Source organism: Idiotropiscis lumnitzeri, chromosome 1 (genome assembly GCF_059441095.1).
Source record: "Idiotropiscis lumnitzeri isolate Australia: NSW breed Sydney's pygmy pipehorse chromosome 1, RoL_Ilum_1.0, whole genome shotgun sequence".
Taxonomy (NCBI): domain Eukaryota; kingdom Metazoa; phylum Chordata; class Actinopteri; order Syngnathiformes; family Syngnathidae; genus Idiotropiscis; species Idiotropiscis lumnitzeri.
Window position 1 is genome coordinate 48,761,639 of NC_142391.1, and position 26,102 is coordinate 48,787,740.

Consider the following 26,102-nt stretch of genomic DNA (forward strand, 5'->3'; position numbering starts at 1 on the left):
TGCTCCTCTTCGGCTTACTGTGACGCGAGCATGCCCTCCTCCTCCGGAGCTTCCATTCGGTTAAACTTAGGGGCCGCTTGGCACCGCCCGTGCCCGGGGACGGTGCTCCTCTACGGCTTAACTGCCACGCACGCCGGCCGGAGCCTTGGTACGGTCCGAACCGCGCGAAACGTCTCCACCGATCGTGTCCGGGGGAACGTGCTCTTCTTCGTCCACTCTCCTCTTCGCCCACGCTCTTCTTCGGCGCACGCCGGCCGTCTAACCGCTCCAGCGCCCGTCGTGCCGCTCGGCGAAACTACAATGCCCCCGAATATTTTTTATACCCGCGAAGCACTGAACCCGCGAAAGGTGAACCGCGAAGTAGCGAGGGTTCACTGTATGTATAAGACCAAGACCTACAAAAAAGTCTCTTGGAGCAATGAGCTAGGTTTTACAGGAAGTCGGCCATTTTGAATTTACTTAAAAGGGGCGGGTCACCACAATGGACTTTGTGTAGAAATTATTATTGGGGCCCGAGCAGCGACCGCGGCGAGGTCCCTATTGTTTATGTAGAAATTATTATTAGGGCCCGAGCAGCGACCGCTACGAGGTCCCCATTGTTTTTGTGGAAATTATTATTATTATTATTATTAGGGCCCGAGCAGTGACCGCTGCGAGGTCCCTATTGTTTTTCTAGAAATTGTTATTAGGGCCCGAGCTGCGACGGCTGCGAGGTCCCTATTGTTTTTGTAGAAAATATTATTACTTTTATTATTATTATTATTATTATTATTAGGGCCTGAGCAGCGACCGCTGCGAAGTCCCTGTTGTTTTTGTAGAAATTATTATTATTATTATTTTTCCGATTGTACGATCGCATTTTTGACCCCGAAACATGCACAAAAACTCACCAAACTTGGCAGTCTCATCGGGCATGGCGAGAAATTTGATATTTTAACGTCTAATATGAACAGGAAGTGAGTTATGAATTTTTGAAAGTCCGACTTTTGCCCTTTTTTGCATGTTTACAGGGGTCATTCTTTTGCACCCTGATCCTAAAGGCTTCATCTGATTGCCTTAAAATTCTGTCTGTAGCATCTTAAGACCTGGGACAAACACTGGGGCTAAAATCTTTTGTTTCCGAAATACTATATGACGGGGGCGGGGCTTCAAAGTTTTCACTTAAGATTTCCTTCGCCGCAATGGACAAAATGCTTAATAACTCTCCTGCACATGCTGCTAAAAATCCAAAACTTCACATGTACATAAAGAGTCGGTACCTGAAGACATCTATTTGTTTATATTCTGTTATACACCTTGCGCCAATCAATAACATTTTTTACATTTTGACGTACTGCACGGTGCCCTTTTAACGAATCCGATTGAAAATTGGCTAGAAAAGACTCAAGACATTGATCTTACTCTATCCCTATTTTTGTGACTTTCCTTCGAAGGGCGTGGCTATTGCGGTGCCGCAGAGTCTGATTATTCTCCGTGGCAACAAAAGTTCCTGCAAAATGATTCAGATGATCCATCTTCTCGAAATTTTTCACATTTGAGGATATTCAGGCCCTGAAGACGGCTGCCAACTTATTTTTGATCGCAGTGGTAGCGCCACCAACTGGTTAAAACAAATACAAATTATTTTCGTTGATGTTTTTCTCCGGGCAGGTTCACAAAATCTACCTTATATTTGCTCGGATGAGTGTTTAGGCCTTGAGGATGTCACAATACGAAAGTCTTTCGCCTTCTTCAGAGTGTCACATGATGGTGTCTTGTGACCCGTCTTTATCAGCTGATGTTCCATGAGGGCGTGACTTACCTGTCACAAGAATGAAGGCAAGTCACACCCCCCGCTGTCCGTTCACTCCGCCAAGATGCTGCTCTAGGTGGTAGAGAGGATGAAGGCTCCCTTGTCTCTGTTCATGGTTTTTATGCCTCGCTTGCAGATCTCAATGGCCTCTCTGATCCAGCGCTGTTGTTTGTTCTCTTCGGTGCGGATGACCCTGCCCTTCTCCCGGTCCATGATGTGGTTTTCCCTTTTGCAGTGGTCAGTGATTGCTGATTTGTAATGTTCATGTTGTGCTTGTTCTTTTACTGCTCTGATTTTTCATTTTTTTGACAGGTAAGTCACACCCTCATGGAACATCAGCTGATAAAGACGGGTCTCAAGACACCATCATGCGACACTCTGAAGAAGGCGAAAGACTCGCCGAAACATGTCAGGTAAAAAATTAACCTAAAACATAATTGTCTGCTTTTAATGAATCAGTCAAATATCAATAATAAGAAGACAAAATGAACCTAATACAAATAAATGAATGCTTAATAACTCCCCTGCACATGCTCCTGAAAATCCAAACCTTCACCTGTAAATAAAACGTCCCGACCTGAAGACATCTTAATGTTATTATTTTGTTATACACACAGCGCCGCCAAGTGGAATCAAAAATGTGTTTTTATTTTAATTTTCACATCCTGCACGGTGCCCTTTTGACAAATCCGACTGAAAATTAGTCAGAAAAGACTCAAGACAATGATCTTTCTCTCTGCCGAATTTTGTGACGTTTTGGCAAAAGGCGTGGCTATTACGGTGCTGAAAAGTCAGATTGTACTCTGTGGCAACAAAAGCTCCGGCAACATGACTCAGATGATCCTATCTTCTCGAAGTTGTACACATTTGAGGATACTTCAGCCCTGAAGACATCTACCAACTTATTTTTCATCGTAGTAGTAGCGCCACCAACTGGTAAAAGCTAATACAAGTTATTTTCTTGGATGTTTTTCTCCGTGCAACTCAACAAGGCCGCCCTCATATATGCTCGGATGACTGTTTCGGCCATGAGGATGTCACAATACGAAATTCGTCCTTTTTCGTGTAAAGTTGTGGGAGTGGCATTGCACTGTTCGGCAATAAAACAACGCTGATTATGAGGTTCTAAATATGAACGACAACTCGTGAAACTTTACACACACATCAGGCCGAGCAAATTTATCAATATTTTATACGTTAGTTGTGCAGCTTTTTTGAAATGGCTCGCCATGGCCCTCGAGAAATGTTCAAAAAAGCAGCCCTGGTTGAGTGTTTCACCTCGCTTTTTGTAAATTTTATGGAGTACAGTGAACCCTCGGTAATCGCGGTTAATGGGGACAGAGACCACCCGCGAAAACTGAAAATCCGCGAAGTTGCGGCGCACCTTCAAAAATGCTTAAAAAAAAAATACAATATATATATATATATATATATATATATATACATATATATATAAATATACATATATATATATATATATATATATATATATATATATATATATATATATATATATATACGGGGAGAGAGAGAGTGAAATTCATGTTATAACAAAAAAAACAAATTATTATTAAAACGTATTATTTTTTTATTCCCCAGCCATTCTTTTTGTATTTATTTAATTACTCCGACTTTTACCTGCTGGTACGCCGTCCGGTGTGCCCTGTGAAATGAAAGGTGGCATTCTTTATTTATTTATTTATTTATTCATTTATTCATTCATAACTGACAGCTTCGCGCTCCGCTCGTGCCCGGGCGGAAGAGGTGCTCCAATTCGGCTTAACTGTGACACACGCCCACCCTCCTCCCCCGGAGCTTCCATTCGGTTAAACTTAGGGGCCGCTTGGCACCGCCCGTGCCCGGGGAAGGTGCTCTTCTTCGGCTTACTGTGTCGCGAGCATGCCCTCCTCCTCCGGAGCTTCCATTCGGTTAAACTTAGGGGCCGCTTGGCACCGCCCGTGCCCGGGGAAGGTGCTCCTCTACGGCTTAACTGCCACGCACGCCGGCCGGAGCTCTGGTACGGTCCGAACCGCGCGAAACGTCGTCACCGATCGTGTCCGGGGGAACGTGCTCTTCTTCGTCCACTCTCCTCTTCGCCCACGCTCTTCTTCGGCGCACGCCGGCCGTCTAACCGCTCCAGCGCCCCGTCGTGCCGCTTGGCGAAACTACAATGCCCCCGAATATTTTTTATACCCGCGAAGCACTGAACCCGCGAAAGGTGAACCGCGAAGTAGCGAGGGTTCACTGTATGTATAAGACCAAGACCTACAAAAAAGTCTCTTGGAGCAATGAGCTAGGTTTTACAGGAAGTCGGCCATTTTGAATTTACTTAAAAGGGGCGGGTCACCACAATGGACTTTGTGTAGAAATTATTATTGGGGCCCGAGCAGCGACCGCGGCGAGGTCCCTATTGTTTATGTAGAAATTATTATTAGGGCCCGAGCAGCGACCGCTACGAGGTCCCCATTGTTTTTGTGGAAATTATTATTATTATTATTATTAGGGCCCGAGCAGTGACCGCTGCGAGGTCCCTATTGTTTTTCTAGAAATTGTTATTAGGGCCCGAGCTGCGACGGCTGCGAGGTCCCTATTGTTTTTGTAGAAAATATTATTACTTTTATTATTATTATTATTATTATTATTATAAGGGCCTGAGCAGCGACCGCTGCAAAGTCCCTATTGTTTTTGTAGAAATTATTATTATTATTATTTTTCCGATTGTTCGATTGCATTTTTGACCCCCGAAACATGCACAAAAATTCACCAAACTTGGCAGTCTCATCGGGCATGGCGAAAGATTTGATATTTTAACGTCTAATATGAACAGGAAGTGAGTTATGAATTTTTGAAAGTCCGACTTTTGCCCTTTTTTGCATGTTTACAGGGGTCATTCTTTTGCACCCTGATCCTAAAGGCTTCATCTGATTGCCTTAAAATTCTGTCTGTAGCATCTTAAGACCTGGGACAAACACTGGGGCTAAAACTTTTTGTTTCCGAAATACTATATGACGGGGGCGGGGCTTCAAAGTTTTCACTTAAGATTTCCTTCGCCGCAATGGACAAAATGCTTAATAACTCTCTTGCACATGCTGCTAAAAATCCAAAACTTCACATGTACATAAAGAGTCGGTACCTGAAGACATCTATATGTTTATATTCAGTTATACACCTTGCGCCAATCAATATCATTTTTTACATTTTGACGTACTGCACGGTGCCCTTTTAACGAATCCGATTGAAAATTGGCTAGAAAAGACTCAAGACATTGATCTTACTCTATCCCTATTTTTGTGACTTTCCTTCGAAGGGCGTGGCTATTACGGTGCCGCAGAGTCTGATTATTCTCCGTGGCAACAAAAGTTCCTGCAAAATGATTCAGATGATCCATCTTCTCGAAATTTTTCACATTTGAGGATATTCAGGCCCTGAAGACGGCTGCCAACTTATTTTTGATCGCAGTGGTAGCGCCACCAACTGGTTAAAACAAATACAAATTATTTTCGTTGATGTTTTTCTCCGGGCAGGTTAACAAAATCTACCTTATATTTGCTCGGATGAGTGTTTAGGCCTTGAGGATGTCACAATACGAAAGTCTTTCGCCTTCTTCAGAGTGTCACATGATGGTGTCTTGTGGCCCGTCTTTATCAGCTGATGTTCCATGAGGGCATGACTTACCTGTCACAAGAATGAAGGCAAGTCACGCCCCCCGCTGTCCGTTAACTCCGCCAAGATGCTGGTCCAGGTGGTAGAGAGGATGAAGGCTCCCTTGTCTCTGTTCATGGTTTTTATGCCTTGCTTGCAGATCTCAATGGCCTCTCTGATCCAGCGCTGTTGTTTGTTCTCTTCTGTGCGGATGACCCTGCCCTTCTCCCGGTCCATGATGTGGTTTTCCCTTTTGCAGTGGTCAGTGATTGCTGATTTGTAATGTTCATGTTGTGCTTGTTCTTTTACTGCTCTGATTTTTCATTTTTTTGACAGGTAAGTCACACCCTCATGGAACATCAGCTGATAAAGACGGGTCTCAAGACACCATCATGCGACACTCTGAAGAAGGCGAAAGACTCGCCGAAACATGTCAGGTAAAAAATTTACCGAAAACATAATTGTCTGCTTTTAATGAATCTGTCAAATATCAATAATAAGAAGACAAAATGAACCTAATACAAATAAATGAATGCTTAATAACTCCCCTGCACATGCTCCTAAAAATCCAAACCTTCACCTGTAAATAAAATGTCCCGACCTGAAGACATCTTAATGTTATTATTTTGTTATACACACAGCGCCGCCAAGTGGAATCAAAAATTTGTTTTTATTTTAATTTTCACGTACTGCACCGTGCCCTTTTGACGAATCCGACTGAAAATTAGTCAGAAAAGACTCAAGACAATGATCTTACTCTCTGCCGAGTTTTGTGACGTTTTGGCAAAAGGCGTGGCTATTACGGTGCTGAAAAGTCCGATTGTACTTTGTGGCAACAAAAGCTCCGGCAACATGACTCAGATGATCCTATCTTCTCGAAGTTGTACACATTTGAGGATACTTCAGCCCTGAAGACATCTACCAACTTATTTTTCATCGTAGTAGTAGCGCCACCAACTGGTAAAAGCTAATACAAGTTATTTTCTTGGATGTTTTTCTCCGTGCAACTCAACAAGGTCGCCCTCATATATGCTCGGAGGACTGTTTCGGCCATGAGGATGTCACAATACGAAATTCATCCTTTTTCGTGAAAAGTTGTGGGAGTGGCATTGCACTGTTTGGCAATAAAACAACGCTGATTATGAGGTTCTAAATATGAACGACAGACAACTCGTGAAACTTGACACACACATCAGGCAGAGCAAATTTATCAATATTTTATACGTTAGTTGTGCAGCTTTTTTGAAATGGCTCGCCATGGCCCTCGAGAAATGTTCAAAAAAGCAGCCCTGGTTGAGTGTTTCACCTCGCTTTTTGTAAATTTTATGGAGTACAGTGAACCCTCGGTTATCGCGGTTAATGGGGACCGAGACCACCCGCGGAAACTGAAAATCCGCGAAGTAGCGGCGCACCTTCAAAAATGCTTAAAAGAAAATACAATATATATAATAATATATATATATATATATATATATATATATATATATATATATATATATATATATATACGGGGAGAGAGAGAGAGAGAGAGTGAAATTCATGTTATAACAAAAAAACCAAATTATTATTAAAACGTATTATTTTTTTATTCCCCAGCCATTCTTTTTGTATTTATTTAATTACTCCGACTTTTACCTGCTGGTACGCCGTCCGGTGTTCCCTGAGAAATGAAAGGTGGCATTCTTTAATTATTTATTTATTTATTCATTTATTCATTCATAACTGACAGCTTCGCGCTCCGTTCGTGTCCGGGCGGAAGAGGTGTTCCAATTCGGCTTAACTGTGACACACGCCCGCCCTCCTCCCCCGGAGCTTCCATTCGGTTAAACTTAGGGGCCGCTTGGCACCGCTCGTGCCCGGGGAAGGTGCTCCTCTTCGGCTTACTGTGACGCGAGCATGCCCGCCTCCTCCGGAGCTTCCATTCGGTTAAACTTAGGGGCCGCTTGGAACCGCCCGTGCCCGGCAAAGGTGCTCCTCTTCGGCTTACTGTGACGCGAGCATGCCCTCCTCCTCCGGAGCTTCCATTTGGTTAAACTTAGGGGCCGCTTGGAACCGCCCGTGCCTGGGGAAGGTGCTCCTCTTCGGCTTACTGTGACGCGAGCATGCCCTCCTCCTCCGGAGCTTCCATTCGGTTAAACTTAGGGGCCGCTTGGCACCGCCCGTGCCCGGGGACGGTGCTCCTCTACGGCTTAAGTGCCATGCACGCCGGCCGGAGCCTTGGTACGGTCCGAACCGCGGGAAACGTCGCCACCGATCGTGTCCGGGGGAACGTGCTCTTCTTCGTCCACTCTCCTCTTCGCCCACGCTCTTCTTCGGCGCACGCCGGCCGTCTAACCGCTCCAGCGCCCGTCGTGCCTCTCGGCGAAACTACAATGCCCCCGAATATTTTTTATACCCGCGAAGCACTGAACCCGCGAAAGGTGAACCGCGAAGTAGCGAGGGTTCACTGTATGTATAAGACCAAGACCTACAAAAAAGTCTCTTGGAGCAATGAGCTAGGTTTTACAGGAAGTCGGCCATTTTGAATTTACTTAAAAGGGGCGGGTCACCACAATGGACTTTGTGTAGAAATTATTATTGGGGCCCGAGCAGCGACCGCGGCGAGGTCCCTATTGTTTATGTAGAAATTATTATTAGGGCCCGAGCAGCGACCGCTACGAGGTCCCCATTGTTTTTGTGGAAATTATTATTATTATTATTATTAGGGCCCGAGCAGTGACCGCTGCGAGGTCCCTATTGTTTTTCTAGAAATTGTTATTAGGGCCCGAGCTGCGACGGCTGCGAGGTCCCTATTGTTTTTGTAGAAAATATTATTACTTTTATTATTATTATTATTAGGGCCTGAGCAGCGACCGCTGCGAAGTCCCTGTTGTTTTTGTAGAAATTATTATTATTATTATTTTTCCGATTGTACGATCGCATTTTTGACCCCGAAACATGCACAAAAACTCACCAAACTTGGCAGTCTCATCGGGCATGGCGAGAAATTTGATATTTTAACGTCTAATATGAACAGGAAGTGAGTTATGAATTTTTGAAAGTCCGACTTTTGCCCTTTTTTGCATGTTTACAGGGGTCATTCTTTTGCACCCTGATCCTAAAGGCTTCATCTGATTGCCTTAAAATTCTGTCTGTAGCATCTTAAGACCTGGGACAAACACTGGGGCTAAAATCTTTTGTTTCCGAAATACTATATGACGGGGGCGGGGCTTCAAAGTTTTCACTTAAGATTTCCTTCGCCGCAATGGACAAAATGCTTAATAACTCTCCTGCACATGCTGCTAAAAATCCAAAACTTCACATGTACATAAAGAGTCGGTACCTGAAGACATCTATATGTTTATATTCTGTTATACACCTTGCGCCAATCAATAACATTTTTTACATTTTGACGTACTGCACGGTGCCCTTTTAACGAATCCGATTGAAAATTGGCTAGAAAAGACTCAAGACATTGATCTTACTCTATCCCTATTTTTGTGACTTTCCTTCGAAGGGCGTGGCTATTGCGGTGCCGCAGAGTCTGATTATTCTCCGTGGCAACAAAAGTTCCTGCAAAATGATTCAGATGATCCATCTTCTCGAAATTTTTCACATTTGAGGATATTCAGGCCCTGAAGACGGCTGCCAACTTATTTTTGATCGCAGTGGTAGCGCCACCAACTGGTTAAAACAAATACAAATTATTTTCGTTGATGTTTTTCTCCGGGCAGGTTCACAAAATCTACCTTATATTTGCTCGGATGAGTGTTTAGGCCTTGAGGATGTCACAATACGAAAGTCTTTCGCCTTCTTCAGAGTGTCACATGATGGTGTCTTGTGACCCGTCTTTATCAGCTGATGTTCCATGAGGGCGTGACTTACCTGTCACAAGAATGAAGGCAAGTCACACCCCCCGCTGTCCGTTCACTCCGCCAAGATGCTGCTCTAGGTGGTAGAGAGGATGAAGGCTCCCTTGTCTCTGTTCATGGTTTTTATGCCTCGCTTGCAGATCTCAATGGCCTCTCTGATCCAGCGCTGTTGTTTGTTCTCTTCGGTGCGGATGACCCTGCCCTTCTCCCGGTCCATGATGTGGTTTTCCCTTTTGCAGTGGTCAGTGATTGCTGATTTGTAATGTTCATGTTGTGCTTGTTCTTTTACTGCTCTGATTTTTCATTTTTTTGACAGGTAAGTCACACCCTCATGGAACATCAGCTGATAAAGACGGGTCTCAAGACACCATCATGCGACACTCTGAAGAAGGCGAAAGACTCGCCGAAACATGTCAGGTAAAAAATTAACCTAAAACATAATTGTCTGCTTTTAATGAATCAGTCAAATATCAATAATAAGAAGACAAAATGAACCTAATACAAATAAATGAATGCTTAATAACTCCCCTGCACATGCTCCTGAAAATCCAAACCTTCACCTGTAAATAAAACGTCCCGACCTGAAGACATCTTAATGTTATTATTTTGTTATACACACAGCGCCGCCAAGTGGAATCAAAAATGTGTTTTTATTTTAATTTTCACATCCTGCACGGTGCCCTTTTGACAAATCCGACTGAAAATTAGTCAGAAAAGACTCAAGACAATGATCTTTCTCTCTGCCGAATTTTGTGACGTTTTGGCAAAAGGCGTGGCTATTACGGTGCTGAAAAGTCAGATTGTACTCTGTGGCAACAAAAGCTCCGGCAACATGACTCAGATGATCCTATCTTCTCGAAGTTGTACACATTTGAGGATACTTCAGCCCTGAAGACATCTACCAACTTATTTTTCATCGTAGTAGTAGCGCCACCAACTGGTAAAAGCTAATACAAGTTATTTTCTTGGATGTTTTTCTCCGTGCAACTCAACAAGGCCGCCCTCATATATGCTCGGATGACTGTTTCGGCCATGAGGATGTCACAATACGAAATTCGTCCTTTTTCGTGTAAAGTTGTGGAAGTGGCATTGCACTGTTCGGCAATAAAACAACGCTGATTATGAGGTTCTAAATATGAACGACAACTCGTGAAACTTTACACACACATCAGGCCGAGCAAATTTATCAATATTTTATACGTTAGTTGTGCAGCTTTTTTGAAATGGCTCGCCATGGCCCTCGAGAAATGTTAAAAAAAGCAGCCCTGGTTGAGTGTTTCACCTCGCTTTTTGTAAATTTTATGGAGTACAGTGAACCCTCGGTAATCGCGGTTAATGGGGACAGAGACCACCCGCGAAAACGGAAAATCCGCGAAGTAGCGGCGCACCTTCAAAAATGCTTAAAAAAATATACAATATATATAATAAATATATAAATATATATATATATATATATATATATATATATATATATATATATATATATATATATACGGGGAGAGAGAGAGTGAAATTCATGTTATAACAAAAAAACCAAATTATTATTAAAACGTATTATTTTTTTATTCCCCAGCCATTCTTTTTGTATTTATTTAATTACTCCGACTTTTATCTGCTGGTACGCCGTCCGGTGTGCCCTGTGAAATGAAAGGTGGCATTCTTTATTCATTTATTTATTTATTCTTTTATACATTCATAACTGACAGCTTCGCGCTCCGCTCGTGCCCGGGCGGAAGAGGTGCTCCAATTCGGCTTAACTGTGACACACACCCGCCCTCCTCCCCCGGAGCTTCCATTCGGTTAAACTTAGGGGCCGCTTGGCACCGCCCGTGCCCGGGGAAGGTGCTCCTCTTCGGCTTACTGTGACGCGAGCATGCCCTCCTCCTCCGGAGCTTCCATTCGGTTAAACTTAGGGGCCGCTTGGAATCGCCCGTGCCCGGGGAAGGTGCTCCTCTTCGGCTTACTGTGACGCGAGCATGCCCTCCTCCTCCGGAGCTTCCATTCGGTTAAACTTAGGGGCCGCTTGGCACCGCCCGTGCCCGGGGAAGGTTCTCCTCTACGGCTTAACTGCCACGCACGCCGGCCGGAGCTCTGGTACTGTCCGAACCGCGCGAAACGTCGCCACCGATCGTGTCCGGGGGAACGTGCTCTTCTTCGTCCACTCTCCTCTTCGGCCACGCTCTTCTTCGGCGCACACCGGCCGTCTAACCGCTCCAGCGCCCCGTCGTGCCGCTCGGCGAAACTACAATGCCCCCGAATATTTTTTAGACCCGCGAAGCACTGAACCCGCGAAAGGTGAACCGCCAAGTAGCGAGGGTTCACTGTATGTATAAGACCAAGACCTACAAAAAAGTCTCTTGGAGCAATGAGCTAGGTTTTACAGGAAGTCGGCCATTTTGAATTTACTTAAAAGGGGGCGGGTCACCACAATGGACTTTGTGTAGAAATTATAATTGGGGCCCGAGCAGCGACCGCGGCGAGGTCCCTATTGTTTTTGTAGAAATTATTATTAGGGCCCGAGCAGCGACCGCTACGAGGTCCCCATTGTTTTTGTGGAAATTATTATTATTATTATTATTAGGGCCCGAGCAGTGACCGCTGCGAGGTCCCTATTGTTTTTCTAGAAATTGTTATTAGGGCCCGAGCTGCGACGGCTGCGAGGTCCCTATTGTTTTTGTAGAAAATATTATTACTTTTATTATTATTATTATTATTATTATTATTAGGGCCTGAGCAGCGACCGCTGCGAAGTCCCTGTTGTTTTTGTAGAAATTATTATTATTATTATTTTTCCGATTGCATTTTTGACCCCCGAAACATGCACAAAAACTCACCAAACTTGGCAGTCTCATCGGGCATGGCGAGAAATTTGATATTTTAACGTCTAATATGAACAGGAAGTGAGTTATGAATTTTTGAAAGTCCGACTTTTGCCCTTTTTTGCATGTTTACAGGGGTCATTCTTTTGCACCCTGATCCTAAAGGCTTCATCTGATTGCCTTAAAATTCTGTCTGTAGCATCTTAAGACCTGGGACAAACACTGGGGCTAAAATTGGGGCTAAAATCTTTTGTTTCCGAAATACTATATGACGGGGGCGGGGCTTCAAAGTTTTCACTTAAGATTTCCTTCGCCGCAATGGACAAAATGCTTAATAACTCTCCTGCACATGCTGCTAAAAATCCAAAACTTCACATGTACATAAAGAGTCGGTACCTGAAGACATCTATATGTTTATACTCTGTTATACACCTTGCGCCAATCAATATAATTTTTTACATTTTGACGTACTGCACGGTGCCCTTTTAACGAATCCGATTGAAAATTGGCTAGAAAAGACTCAAGACATTGATCTTACTCTATCCCTATTTTTGTGACTTTCCTTCGAAGGGCGTGGCTATTACGGTGCCGCAGAGTCTGATTATTCTCCGTGGCAACAAAAGTTCCTGCAAAATGATTCAGATGATCCATCTTCTCGAAATTTTTCACATTTGAGGATATTCAGGCCCTGAAGACGGCTGCCAACTTATTTTTGATCACAGTGGTAGCGCCACCAACTGGTTAAAACAAATACAAATTATTTTCGTTGATTTTTTTCTCCGGGCAGGTTAACAAAATCTACCTTATATTTGCTCGGATGAGTGTTTAGGCCTTGAGGATGTCACAATACGAAAGTCTTTCGCCTTCTTCAGAGTGTCACATGATGGTGTCTTGTGACCCGTCTTTATCAGCTGATGTTCCATGAGGGCGTGACTTACCTGTCACAAGAATGAAGGCAAGTCACGCCCCCCGCTGTCCGTTCACTCCGCCAAGATGCTGGTCCAGGTGGTAGAGAGGATGAAGGCTCCCTTGTCTCTGTTCATGGTTTTTATGCCTCGCTTGCAGATCTCAATGGCCTCTCTGATCCAGCGCTGTTGTTTGTTCTCTTCGGTGCGGATGACCCTGCCCTTCTCCCGGTCCATGATGTGGTTTTCCCTTTTGCAGTGGTCAGTGATTGCTGATTTGTAATGTTCATGTTGTGCTTGTTCTTTTACTGCTCTGATTTTTCATTTTTTTGACAGGTAAGTCACACCCACATGGAACATCAGCTGATAAAGACGGGTCTCAAGACACCATCATGCGACACTCTGAAGAAGGCGAAAGACTCGCCGAAACATGTCAGGTAAAAAATTAACCTAAAACATAATTGTCTGCTTTTAATGAATCAGTCAAATATCAATAATAAGAAGACAAAATGAACCTAATACAAATAAATGAATGCTTAATAACTCCCCTGCACATGCTCCTGAAAATCCAAACCTTCACCTGTAAATAAAACGTCCCGACCTGAAGACATCTTAATGTTATTATTTTGTTATACACACAGCGCCGCCAAGTGGAATCAAAAATGTGTTTTTATTTTAATTTTCACGTACTGCACGGTGCCCTTTTGACGAATCCGACTGAAAATTAGTCAGAAAAGACTCAAGACAATGATCTTACTCTCTGCCGAATTTTGTGACGTTTTGGCAAAAGGCGTGGCTATTACGGTGCTGAAAAGTCCGATTGTACTTTGTGGCAACAAAAGCTCCGGCAACATGACTCAGATGATCCTATCTTCTCGAAGTTGTACACATTTGAGGATACTTCAGCCCTGAAGACATCTACCAACTTATTTTTCATCGTAGTAGTAGCGCCACCAACTGGTAAAAGCTAATACAAGTTATTTTCTTGGATGTTTTTCTCCGTGCAACTCAACAAGGCCGCCCTCATATATGCTCGGATGACTGTTTCGGCCATGAGGATGTCACAATACGAAATTCGTCCTTTTTCGTGTAAAGTTGTGGGAGTGGCATTGCACTGTTCGGCAATAAAACAACGCTGATTATGAGGTTCTAAATATGAACGACAACTCGTGAAACTTTACACACACATCAGGCAGAGCAAATTTATCAATATTTTATACGTTAGTTGTGCAGCTTTTTTGAAATGGCTCGCCATGGCCCTCGAGAAAAGTTAAAAAAAGAATAGAATAGAAATAGAAATCCCTTTATTGTCATTGTACTCAAGTGTGCAACGAGATTAGAGGGCTCCCCTCTCCAGTGCAATACAACAATAATACAGACAATATATAAATTAGATAAAAAAATAAGACAGTGCAATGGAATTCAGTACTGAATAGGGCATATAGAAACACATCACAATGCTGTTTTGCAAGGTTAGGGTGGTCTCGTGTGTGTGTGAGAGTTCAGTATGGAGATGGCTCTCGGAAAGAAACTGTTTCTCAGTCGATTGGTCCTTGATTTGATGCATCTGTAGCGCCTGCCAGAGGGCAACCGGTCGAACAGGTGTGAGTTTGGGTGGGTATTGTCTTTGACGATGTTGAGAGCCCTTCTGAGGCACCGGGCGGTGTAGATGTCCGACAGCGAGGGGAGAGGGCAGCCAATAATCCTTTGCGCTGTTTTGACTGTCCTCTGGAGCCTCACTCTGTCCGCCTCAGTGCAGCCGCTGTACCAGGTGGAGACACAGTACATCAGCAGGCTCTCGATGGACGAGTGGTAGAAGGCCAGCAGCAGCTTCCTGTCCAGGTTGAATTTCCTGAGGACTCTCAGGAAGTGCAGACGTTGGCGGACCTTCTTTACCACTGCTGTGGTGTTGTGACTCCAAGAAAGGTCATCGGAGATCTGTACTCCCAGGAACTTGAACGTGTGGACCCTCTCCACACACACGCCTTCGATGCAGAGGGGGGGCGGCAGCGTCTTGTTCCTCCTGAAGTCGACGACAATCTCCTTTGTTTTAGCAGAGTTAAGGTGCAGTCTGTTGTCCTTGCACCAAGTTGTCAGTCTCCCTACCTCCTCTCTGTAGGCTGTCTCGTCACCTTCCGAGATCAGACCGACCACTGTCGTGTCGTCAGCAAACTTGACGATGGTGTTGTTGCCGTGGGCCGGGCTGCAGTCGTAGGTGTAGAGGGCGTACAGGAGAGGGCTCAGCACGCATCCTTGGGGGGAACCGGTGCTCACCATGAGGGTGGAGGACGTGTAGGGGCCGAGCAACACAGTCTGGGGTCTGTTGGTCAGAAAGTCCTTAATCCAGATGTGTGTGAGGGCAGGGAGGCCGAGAGTGTCCAGTTTGGCGACGAGGATGTCTGGGATGATCGTGTTGAATGCCGAGCTGTAGTCCACAAAGAGCATCCTTGCATAGCTCCGCTGTTGTTCCAGGTGGCCCAGCACAACATGCAGAGCAGCCCTGGTTGAGTGTTTCACCTCGCTTTTTGTAAATTTTATGGAGTACAGTGAACCCTCGGTTATCGCGGTTAATGGGGACCGAGACCACCCGCGAAAACTGAAAATCCGCGAAGTAGCGGCGCACCTTCAAAAATGCTTAAAAAAAAAATACAATATATATATATATATATATATATATATATACGGGGAGAGAGAGAGTGAAATTCATGTTATAACAAAAAAAACAAATTATTATTAAAACGTATTATTTTTTTATTCCCCAGCCATTCTTTTTGTATTTATTTAATTACTCCGACTTTTACCTGCTGGTACGCCGTCCGGTGTGCCCTCTGCAATGAAAGGTGCCATTCTTTATTTATTTATTTATTTATTCATTTATTCATTCATAACTGACAGCTTCGCGCTCCGCTCGTGCCCGGGCGGAAGAGGTGCTCCAATTCGGCTTAACTGTGACACACGCCCACCCTCCTCCCCCGGAGCTTCCATTCGGTTAAACTTAGGGGCCGCTTGGCACCGCCCGTGCCCGGGGAAGGTGCTCCTCTTCGGCTTACTGTGTCGCGAGCATGCCCTCCTCCTCCGGAGCTTCCATTCGGTTAAACTTAGGGGCCGCTTGGAACCGCCCGTGCCCGGGGAAGGTGCTCCTCTTCGGCTTACTGTGACGCGAGCATGCCCTCCTCCTCCGGAGCTTCCATTCCATTAAACTTAGGGGCCGCTTGGCACCGCCCGTGCCCGGGGAAGGTGCTCCTCTTCGGCTTACTGTGACGCGAGCATGCCCGCCTCCTCCGGAGCTTCCATTCGGTTAAACTTAGGGGCCGCTTGGAACCGCCCGTGCCCGGCAAAGGTGCTCCTCTTCGGCTTACTGTGACGCGAGCATGCCCTCCTCCTCCGGAGCTTCCATTTGGTTAAACTTAGGGGCCGCTTGGAACCGCCCGTGCCTGGGGAAGGTGCTCCTCTTCGGCTTACTGTGACGCGAGCATGCCCTCCTCCTCCGGAGCTTCCATTCGGTTAAACTTAGGGGCCGCTTGGCACCGCCCGTGCCCGGGGACGGTGCTCCTCTACGGCTTAACTGCCACGCACGCCGGCCGGAGCCCTGGTACGGTCCGAACCGCGCGAAACGTCGCCACCGATCGTGTCCGGGGGAACGTGCTCTTCTTCGTCCACTCTCCTCTTCGCCCACGCTCTTCTTCGGCGCACGCCGGCCGTCTAACCGCTCCAGCGCCCGTCGTGCCGCTCGGCGAAACTACAATGCCCCCGAATATTTTTTATACCCGCGAAGCACTGAACCCGCGAAAGGTGAACCGCGAAGTAGCGAGGGTTCACTGTATGTATAAGACCAAGACCTACAAAAAAGTCTCTTGGAGCAATGAGCTAGGTTTTACAGGAAGTCGGCCATTTTGAATTTACTTAAAAGGGGCGGGTCACCACAATGGACTTTGTGTAGAAATTATTATTGGGGCCCGAGCAGCGACCGCGGCGAGGTCCCTATTGTTTATGTAGAAATTATTATTAGGGCCCGAGCAGCGACCGCTACGAGGTCCCCATTGTTTTTGTGGAAATTATTATTATTATTATTATTAGGGCCCGAGCAGTGACCGCTGCGAGGTCCCTATTGTTTTTCTAGAAATTGTTATTAGGGCCCGAGCTGCGACGGCTGCGAGGTCCCTATTGTTTTTGTAGAAAATATTATTACTTTTATTATTATTATTATTATTATTATTAGGGCCTGAGCAGCGACCGCTGCGAAGTCCCTGTTGTTTTTGTAGAAATTATTATTATTATTATTTTTCCGATTGTACGATCGCATTTTTGACCCCGAAACATGCACAAAAACTCACCAAACTTGGCAGTCTCATCGGGCATGGCGAGAAATTTGATATTTTAACGTCTAATATGAACAGGAAGTGAGTTATGAATTTTTGAAAGTCCGACTTTTGCCCTTTTTTGCATGTTTACAGGGGTCATTCTTTTGCACCCTGATCCTAAAGGCTTCATCTGATTGCCTTAAAATTCTGTCTGTAGCATCTTAAGACCTGGGACAAACACTGGGGCTAAAATCTTTTGTTTCCGAAATACTATATGACGGGGGCGGGGCTTCAAAGTTTTCACTTAAGATTTCCTTCGCCGCAATGGACAAAATGCTTAATAACTCTCCTGCACATGCTGCTAAAAATCCAAAACTTCACATATACATAAAGAGTCGGTACCTGAAGACATCTATATGTTTATATTCTGTTATACACCTTGCGCCAATCAATATCATTTTTTACATTTTGACGTCCTGCACGGTGCCCTTTTAACGAATCCGATTGAAAATTGGCTAGAAAAGACTCAAGACATTGATCTTACTCTATCCCTATTTTTGTGACTTTCCTTCGAAGGGCGTGGCTATTACGGTGCCGCAGAGTCTGATTATTCTCCGTGGCAACAAAAGTTCCTGCAAAATGATTCAGATGATCCATCTTCTCGAAATTTTTCACATTTGAGGATATTCAGGCCCTGAAGACGGCTGCCAACATATTTTTGATCGCAGTGGTAGCGCCACCAACTGGTTAAAACAAATACAAATTATTTTCGTTGATTTTTTTCTCCGGGCAGGTTCACAAAATCTACCTTATATTTGCTCGGATGAGTGTTTAGGCCTTGAGGATGTCACAATACGAAAGTCTTTCGCCTTCTTCAGAGTGTCACATGATGGTGTCTTGTGACCCGTCTTTATCAGCTGATGTTCCATGAGGGCGTGACTTACCTGTCACAAGAATGAAGGCAAGTCACACCCCCCGCTGTCCGTTCACTCCGCCAAGATGCTGCTCTAGGTGGTAGAGAGGATGAAGGCTCCCTTGTCTCTGTTCATGGTTTTTATGCCTCGCTTGCAGATCTTAATGGCCTCTCTGATCCAGCGCTGTTGTTTGTTCTCTTCGGTGCGGATGACCCTGCCCTTCTCCCGGTCCATGATGTGGTTTTCCCTTTTGCAGTGGTCAGTGATTGCTGATTTGTAATGTTCATGTTGTGCTTGTTCTTTTACTGCTCTGATTTTTCATTTTTTTGACAGGTAAGTCACACCCTCATGGAACATCAGCTGATAAAGACGGGTCTCAAGACACCATCATGCGACACTCTGAAGAAGGCGAAAGACTCGCCGAAACATGTCAGGTAAAAAATTTACCGAAAACATAATTGTCTGCTTTTAATGAATCTGTCAAATATCAATAATAAGAAGACAAAATGAACCTAATACAAATAAATGAATGCTTAATAACTCCCCTGCACATGCTCCTAAAAATCCAAACCTTCACCTGTAAATAAAATGTCCCGACCTGAAGACATCTTAATGTTATTATTTTGTTATACACACAGCGCCGCCAAGTGGAATCAAAAATTTGTTTTTATTTTAATTTTCACGTACTGCACCGTGCCCTTTTGACGAATCCGACTGAAAATTAGTCAGAAAAGACTCAAGACAATGATCTTACTCTCTGCCGAGTTTTGTGACGTTTTGGCAAAAGGCGTGGCTATTACGGTGCTGAAAAGTCCGATTGTACTTTGTGGCAACAAAAGCTCCGCCAACATGACTCAGATGATCCTATCTTCTCGAAGTTGTACACATTTGAGGATACTTCAGCCCTGAAGACATCTACCAACTTATTTTTCATCGTAGTAGTAGCGCCACCAACTGGTAAAAGCTAATACAAGTTATTTTCTTGGATGTTTTTCTCCGTGCAACTCAACAAGGTCGCCCTCATATATGCTCGGAGGACTGTTTCGGCCATGAGGATGTCACAATACGAAATTCATCCTTTTTCGTGAAAAGTTGTGGGAGTGGCATTGCACTGTTTGGCAATAAAACAACGCTGATTATGAGGTTCTAAATATGAACGACAACTCGTGAAACTTGACACACACATCAGGCAGAGCAAATTTATCAATATTTTATACGTTAGTTGTGCAGCTTTTTTTAAATGGCTCGCCATGGCCCTCGAGAAATGTTCAAAAAAGCAGCCCTGGTTGAGTGTTTCACCTCGCTTTTTGTAAATTTTATGGAGTACAGTGAACCCTCGGTTATCGCGGTTAATGGGGACCGAGACCACCCGCGGAAACTGAAAATCCGCGAAGTAGCGGCGCACCTTCAAAAATGCTTAAAAGAAAATACAATATATATAATAAATATATATATATATATATATATATATATTTATATACGGGGAGAGAGAGAGAGAGAGAGTGAAATTCATGTTATAACAAAAAAAACAAATTATTATTAAAACGTATTATTTTTTTATTCCCCAGCCATTCTTTTTGTATTTATTTAATTACTCCGACTTTTACCTGCTGGTACGCCGTCCGGTGTTCCCTGTGAAATGAAAGGTGGCATTCTTTAATTATTTATTTATTTATTCATTTATTCATTCATAACTGACAGCTTTGCGCTCCGTTCGTGCCCGGGCGGAAGAGGTGTTCCAATTCGGCTTAACTGTGACACACGCCCGCCCTCCTCCCCCGGTGCTTCCATTCGGTTAAACTTAGGGGCCGCTTGGCACCGCCCGTGCCCGGGGAAGGTGCTCCTCTTCGGCTTACTGTGACGCGAGCATGCCCGCCTCCTCCGGAGCTTCCATTCGGTTAAACTTAGGGGCCGCTTGGAACCGCCCGTGCCCGGCAAAGGTGCTCCTCTTCGGCTTACTGTGACGCGAGCATGCCCTCCTCCTCCGGAGCTTCCATTTGGTTAAACTTAGGGGCCGCTTGGAACCGCCCGTGCCCGGGGAAGGTGCTCCTCTTCGGCTTACTGTGACGCGAGCATGCCCTCCTCCTCCGGAGCTTCCATTCGGTTAAACTTAGGGGCCGCTTGGCACCGCCCGTGCCCGGGGACGGTGCTCCTCTACGGCTTAACTGCCACGCACGCCGGCCGGAGCCCTGGTACGGTCCGAACCGCGCGAAACGTCGCCACCGATCGTGTCCGGGGGAACGTGCTCTTCTTCGTCCACTCTCCTCTTCGCCCACGCTCTTCTTCGGCGCACGCCGGCCGTCTAACCGCTCCAGCGCCCCGTCGTGCCGCTCGGCGAAACTACAATGCCCCCGAATATTTTTTATACCCGCGAAGCACTGAACCCGCGAAAGGTGAACCGCGAAGTAGCGAGGGTTCACTGTATGTATAAGACCAAGACCTACAAAAAAGTCTCTTGGAGCAATGAGCTAGGTTTTACAGGAAGTCGGCCATTTTGAATTTACTTAAAAGGGGCGGGTCACCACAATGGACTTTGTGTAGAAATTATTATTGGGGCCCGAGCAGCGACCGCGGCGAGGTTCCTATTGTTTATGTAGAAATTATTATTAGGGCCCGAGCAGCGACCGCTACGAGGTCCCCATTGTTTTTGTGGAAATTATTATTATTATTATTATTAGGGCCCGAGCAGTGACCGCTGCGAGGTCCCTATTGTTTTTCTAGAAATTGTTATTAGGGCCCGAGCTGCGACGGCTGCGAGGTCCCTATTGTTTTTGTAGAAAATATTATTACTTTTATTATTATTATTATTATTATTATTAGGGCCTGAGCAGCGACCGCTGCGAAGTCCCTGTTGTTTTTGTAGAAATTATTATTATTATTATTTTTCTGATTGTACGATCGCATTTTTGACCCCCGAAACATGCACAAAAACTCACCAAACTTGGCAGTCTCATCGGGCATAGCGAGAAATTTGATATTTTAAACGTCTAATATGAACAGGAAGTGAGTTATGAATTTTTGAAAGTCCGACTTTTGCCCTTTTTTGCATGTTTACAGGGGTCATTCTTTTGCACCCTGATCCTAAAGGCTTCATCTGATTGCCTTAAAATTCTGTCTGTAGCATCTTAAGACCTGGGACAAACACTGGGGCTAAAATCTTTTGTTTCCGAAATACTATATGACGGGGGCGGGGCTTCAAAGTTTTCACTTAAGATTTCCTTCGCCGCAGTGGACAAAATGCTTAATAACTCTCCTGCACATGCTGCTAAAAATCCAAAACTTCACATGTACATAAAGAGTCGGTACCTGAAGACATCTATATGTTTATATTCTGTTATACACCTTGCGCCAATCAATATAATTTTTTACATTTTGACGTACTGCACGGTGCCCTTTTAACGAATCCGATTGAAAATTGGCTAGAAAAGACTCAAGACGTTGATCTTACTCTATCCCTATTTTTGTGACTTTCCTTCGAAGGGCGTGGCTATTGCGGTGCCGCAGAGTCTGATTATTCTCCGTGGCAACAAAAGTTCCTGCAAAATGATTCAGATGATCCATCTTCTCGAAATTTTTCACATTTGAGGATATTCAGGCCCTGAAGACGGCTGCCAACTTATTTTTGATCGCAGTGGTAGCGCCACCAACTGGTTAAAACAAATACAAATTATTTTCGTTGATGTTTTTCTCCGGGCAGGTTAACAAAATCTACCTTATATTTGCTCGGATGAGTGTTTAGGCCTTGAGGATGTCACAATACGAAAGTCTTTCGCCTTCTTCAGAGTGTCACATGATGGTGTCTTGTGACCCGTCTTTATCAGCTGATGTTCCATGAGGGCGTGACTTACCTGTCACAAGAATGAAGGCAAGTCACACCCCCCGCTGTCCGTTCACTCCGCCAAGATGCTGCTCTAGGTGGTAGAGAGGATGAAGGCTCCCTTGTCTCTGTTCATGGTTTTTATGCCTCGCTTGCAGATCTCAATGGCCTCTCTGATCCAGCGCTGTTGTTTGTTCTCTTCGGTGCGGATGACCCTGCCCTTCTCCCGGTCCATGATGTGGTTTTCCCTTTTGCAGTGGTCAGTGATTGCTGATTTGTAATGTTCATGTTGTGCTTGTTCTTTTACTGCTCTGATTTTTCATTTTTTTGACAGGTAAGTCACACCCTCATGGAACATCAGCTGATAAAGACGGGTCTCAAGACACCATCATGCGACACTCTGAAGAAGGCGAAAGACTCGCCGAAACATGTCAGGTAAAAAATTTACCTAAAACATAATTGTCTGCTTTTAATGAATCAGTCAAATATCAATAATAAGAAGACAAAATGAACCTAATACAAATAAATGAATGCTTAATAACTCCCCTGCACATGCTCCTAAAAATCCAAACCTTCACCTGTAAATAAAACGTCCCGACCTGAAGACATCTTAATGTTATTATTTTGTTATACACACACCGCCGCCAAGTGGAATCAAAAATGTGTTTTTATTTTAATTTTCACATCCTGCACGGTGCCCTTTTGACAAATCCGACTGAAAATTAGTCAGAAAAGACTCAAGACAATGATCTTACTCTCTGCCGAATTTTGTGACGTTTTGGCAAAAGGCGTGGCTATTACGGTGCTGAAAAGTCAGATTGTACTCTGTGGCAACAAAAGCTCCGGCAACATGACTCAGATGATCCTATCTTCTCGAAGTCGTACACATTTGAGGATACTTCAGCCCTGAAGACATCTACCAACTTATTTTTCATCGTAGTAGTACCGCCACCAACTGGTAAAAGCTAATACAAGTTATTTTCTTGGATGTTTTTCTCCGTGCAACTCAACAAGGTCGCCCTCATATATGCTCGGATGACTGTTTCGGCCATGAGGATGTCACAATACGAAATTCGTCCTTTTTCGTGTAAAGTTGTGGGAGTGGCATTGCACTGTTCGGCAATAAAACAACGCTGATTATGAGGTTCTAAATATGAACGACAACTCGTGAAACTTTACACACACATCAGGCCGAGCAAATTTATCAATATTTTATACGTTAGTTGTGCAGCTTTTTTGAAATGGCTCGCCATGGCCCTCGAGAAATGTTAAAAAAAGCAGCCCTGGTTGAGTGTTTCACCTCGCTTTTTGTAAATTTTATGGAGTACAGTGAATCCTCGGTTATCGCGGTTAATGGGGACAGAGACCACCCGCGGAAACTGAAAATCCGCGAAGTAGCGGCGCACCTTCAAAAATGCTTAAAAAAATATACAATATATATAATAAATATAGAAATATATGTATATATATATATATATATATATATATACATATATACGGGGAGAGAGAGAGTGAAATTCATGTTATAACAAAAAAACCAAATTATTATTAAAACGTATTATTTTTTTATTCCCCAGCCATTCTTTTTGTATTTATTTAATTACTCCGACTTTTACCTGCTGGTACGCCGTCCAGTGTGCCCTGTGAAATGAAAGGTGGCATTCTTTATTTATTTATTTATTTATTCTTTTATACATTCATAACTGACAGCTTCGCGCTCCGCTCGTGCCCGGGCGGAAGAGGTGCTCCAATTCGGCTTGACTGTGACACACACCCGCCCTCCTCCCCCGGAGCTTCCATTCGGTTAAACTTAGGGGCCGCTTGGCACCGCCCGTGCCCGGGGAAGGTTCTCCTCTACGGCTTAACTGCCACGCACGCCGGCCGGAGCTCTGGTACTGTCCGAACCGCGCGAAACGTCGCCACCGATCGTGTCCGGGGGAACGTGCTCTTCTTCGTCCACTCTCCTCTTCGCCCACGCTCTTCTTCGGCGCACACCGGCCGTCTAACCGCTCCAGCGCCCCGTCGTGCCGCTCGGCGAAACTACAATGCCCCCGAATATTTTTTAGACCCGCGAAGCACTGAACCCGCGAAAGGTGAACCGCCAAGTAGCGAGGGTTCACTGTATGTATAAGACCAAGACCTACAAAAAAGTCTCTTGGAGCAATGAGCTAGGTTTTACAGGAAGTCGGCCATTTTGAATTTACTTAAAAGGGGGCGGGTCACCACAATGGACTTTGTGTAGAAATTATTATTGGGGCCCGAGCAGCGACCGCGGCGAGGTCCCTATTGTTTTTGTAGAAATTATTATGAGGGCCCGAGCAGCGACCGCTACGAGGTCCCCATTGTTTTTGTGGAAATTATTATTATTATTATTATTAGGGCCCGAGCAGTGACCGCTGCGAGGTCCCTATTGTTTTTCTAGAAATTGTTATTAGGGCCCGAGCTGCGACGGCTGCGAGGTCCCTATTGTTTTTGTAGAAAATATTATTACTTTTATTATTATTATTATTATTAGGGCCTGAGAAGCGACCGCTGCGAAGTCCCTATTGTTTTTGTAGAAATTATTATTATCATTATTTTTCCGATTGTTCGATCGCAATTTTGACCCCCGAAACATGCACAAAAATTCACCAAACTTGGCAGTCTCATCGGGCATGGCGAAAAATTTGATATTTTAACGTCTAATATGAACAGGAAGTGAGTTATGAATTTTTGAAAGTCCGACTTTTGCCCTTTTTTGCATGTTTACAGGGGTCATTCTTTTGCACCCTGATCCTAAAGGCTTCATCTGATTGCCTTAAAATTCTGTCTGTAGCATCTTAAGACCTGGGACAAACACTGGGGCTAAAATTTTTTGTTTCCGAAATACTATATGAACGGGGGCGGGGCTTCGAAGTTTTCACTTAAGATTTCCTTCGCCGCAATGGACAAAATGCTTAATAACTCTCCTGCACATGCTGCTAAAAATCCAAAACTTCACATGTACATAAAGAGTCGGTACCTGAAGACATCTATATGTTTATATTCAGTTATACACCTTGCGCCAATCAATATCATTTTTTACATTTTGACGTACTGCACGGTGCCCTTTTCACGAATCCGATTGAAAATTGGCTAGAAAAGACTCAAGACATTGATCTTACTCTATCCCTATTTTTGTGACTTTCCTTCGAAGGGCGTGGCTATTACGGTGCCGCAGAGTCTGATTAATCTCCGTGGCAACAAAAGTTCCTGCAAAATGATTCAGATGATCCATCTTCTCGAAATTTTTCACATTTGAGGATATTCAGGCCCTGAAGACGGCTGCCAACTTATTTTTGATCGGATGAGTGTTTAGGCATTGAGGATGTCACATTACGAAAGTCTTTCGCCTTCTTCAGAGTGTCACATGATGGTGTCTTGTGGCCCGTCTTTATCAGCTGATGTTCCATGAGGGCGTGACTTACCTGTCACAAAAATGAAGGCAAGTCACGCCCCCCGCTGTCCGTTCACTCCGCCAAGATGCTGCTCCAGGTGGTAGAGAGGATGAAGGCTCCCTTGTCTCTGTTCATGGTTTTTATGCCTCGCTTGCAGATCTCAATGGCCTCTCTGATCCAGCGCTGTTGTTTGTTCTCTTCGGTGCGGATGACCCTGCCCTTCTCCCGGTCCATGATGTGGTTTTCCCTTTTGCAGTGGTCAGTGATTGCTGATTTGTAATGTTCATGTTGTGCTTGTTCTTTTACTGCTCTGATTTTTCATTTTTTTGACAGGTAAGTCACACCCTCATGGAACATCAGCTGATAAAGACGGGTCTCAAGACACCATCATGCGACACTCTGAAGAAGGCGAAAGACTCGCCGAAACATGTCAGGTAAAAAATTTACCTAAAACATAATTGTCTGCTTTTAATGAATCAGTCAAATATCAATAATAAGAAGACAAAATGAACCTAATACAAATAAATGAATGCTTAATAACTCCCCTGCACATGCTCCTAAAAATCCAAACCTTCACCTGTAAATAAAACGTCCCGACCTGAAGACATCTTAATGTTATTATTTTGTTATACACACACCGCCGCC